The 2500-nt window shown below is 30.6% G+C and overlaps 1 protein-coding gene across 1 annotated transcript in view; it reads left to right on the forward strand.

The window, feature by feature from the left end:
* The window catches only part of LOC103501381 (2-methylpropanoate--CoA ligase CCL4-like), a 209971-nt gene that overhangs the window by 666 nt on the left and 206805 nt on the right, over positions 1-2500 (forward strand). The window lies entirely within an intron of this gene.

The raw sequence follows: 2500 nt of genomic DNA on the forward strand, positions 1-2500 counted from the left end.
ACAAAAAATCGAATTATCCCAAGTTATTATATGATTTCTAGTATAATCGAAAAAATTCAGTACAAATAAATAAAAGAGGCAGAAAAACTCTTGGAAGTATCAAAAGAATGTTAGTAACATGTAGGAATAATAAGACCTAGTCTTTCTTTTGTTGTCCTGCATTTCATTACATTAAGTAAAAAGTCTCAAAATAGAGAATCAAGATAGTATCTATCACATAACCCTACTATTATTCCTTTCTCATTTGATCTAATCTTTACTGTCCCCCCGATTGTTTCATAGAGACAATCGGAAGATGGGATGGCCTATTACATGCGTGGTTAGAGCTTATCGAAAAGAAATAAGTTCTTTTTTTAAGATTAAAATAAAAAAAAAAGCCAATTATTCATTCAATATAATATTGATTGAATGCTCGAGTACTCAGATACTTTCATGAGTCCGTATATCAAGTATCTTCCTCCTTTCCGTAAGGAAAAATGAAATTATATTCCCTAATTCAAGACCCAATGAGTAGACACTACATTAGTAGTCGAAGGGCTATCATCTCAAGATTTAACGATTATTTTTCATTACTCTACTAAATTCTGGAAACGAAACCTATACGCAAGGATTTATAACATTTTAGAGAACCCCAACGATGCTTAGAATCAAGCAAATCTAAAGATGCTTTTCTTCTAAAAAAAATGATAAAGTTATATCAGCAAAACAGAAGAGGGTATTTTGATTCTTTTGTTTGTTGCTGAGGCGACACCCGGATTTGAACTGGGGAAAAAGGGATTTGCAGTCCCCCGCCTTACCGCTCGGCCATGCCGCCAAAACGATACAAAATATTGGATTGGCTCTATCTCTTAGATAGATAGTATCTTACAACACACAATATCTAAAACGAAAAACCGCAAAACTTTGCTTTTTCTATTGAAAAAAAAATGTGGATTTTCATTCACAAAAGCAAAAAATCAGGACAAATGGGAACCGTTAACTTTAACTATTGACTGTGAATTCATAAATGATTCTTGGATTGAAATTGCAAATTCGGTTTCCCTAATGATATAAGAAAACAATCCAAAAATGGATACCTTACCTAAATAAATAAAAATTGATAGATAACTAATCATTACTAATCCATCCGTATTGATTCGTTTCCATAACCATAAAAAAATCCTTATTAATGACAATTTTAATAGCGATTATGAGTATATGTAAACCCCAGAACATAAACGATTACTATTATCTAAATCTAATATCTTATATATATATAAGATGTTTATAGGAAATGTTCGGAATTCTGTTTTTAGAATTTTTTTTTCATTATCATTAAATAGAAAATATAAATTTTTGATAGAGTACGACATGTGATGTTCCCCATAGAACTGTAATAAAGGAGGCGATATATATAACTAACTATATATATATATCTGCACATGTTTATTAATAAATACAAGTCCTTATACATACTTCAATCGCATTCTACGAATTCTACTAAAAAAAATATAGGTATAGGTAAAATATCTCTCTTCTATGCGAATTTTTTTTAACAGTGAAATCTACGAAAAAGTTCCATGTTGTTAAATAAAAAAAATTCTATATTGTTTCTTCAGATCAAATCCCGAATCTATTTATAGTACCCAATCCGATTGGAATATCATAATAATGGTAGAAATTGACTCACTTTTGTTTTGATATAGATATTTTATACAAAACTCCATAATTCTAAATAGAATTTACCAATTCATTTGTAGTTGTTGCAAATTCCAATTTAATTTGAGTATCAAAGTCTCTTTATTCCTACGTTCATATGTATTTCATGCATTACATCTATTACACCTATGAAGTTAGGTAAAATTTCATGTGATTCAGTAAACATAATATAAATTCCATCATTGCTAGATCGATCCATTTTAAGCAAATAATGGGATTTTTTTTATAAATGGGAAATAAATAAAATGCTTGGGGGTGGAAATGAGAGAATGTCTACAATACCTGCGTTTAATCAGATACAATTTGAAGGGTTTTGTAGGTTCATTGATCATGGCTTAACAGAAGAACTTTCTAAGTTTCCAAAAATTGAAGATACAGATCAAGAAATTGAATTTCAATTATTTGTGGAAACATATAAATTGGTAGAACCATTGATAAAAGAAAGAGATGCTGTATATGAATCACTCACATATTCTTCTGAATTATACGTATCCGCAGGATTAATTTGGAAAACCCGTAGGGATATGCAAGAACAAACAATTTTGATTGGAAACATTCCTCTAATGAATTCCCTGGGAACTTCTATAGTAAATGGACTATACAGAATTGTCATCAGTCAAATATTGCAAAGCCCCGGTATCTATTACCGGTCAGAATTGGACCATAACGGAATTTCGGTCTATACCGGCACCATAATATCTGATTGGGGAGGAAGATTAGAATTAGAGATTGATCGAAAAGCAAGGATATGGGCTCGTGTGAGTAGGAAACAGAAAATATCTATTCTAGTTCTATCATCAGC

This window comes from Cucumis melo, chromosome 9 (genome assembly GCF_025177605.1).
Source record: "Cucumis melo cultivar AY chromosome 9, USDA_Cmelo_AY_1.0, whole genome shotgun sequence".
In the NCBI taxonomy this organism is placed as follows: Eukaryota; Viridiplantae; Streptophyta; class Magnoliopsida; order Cucurbitales; family Cucurbitaceae; genus Cucumis; species Cucumis melo.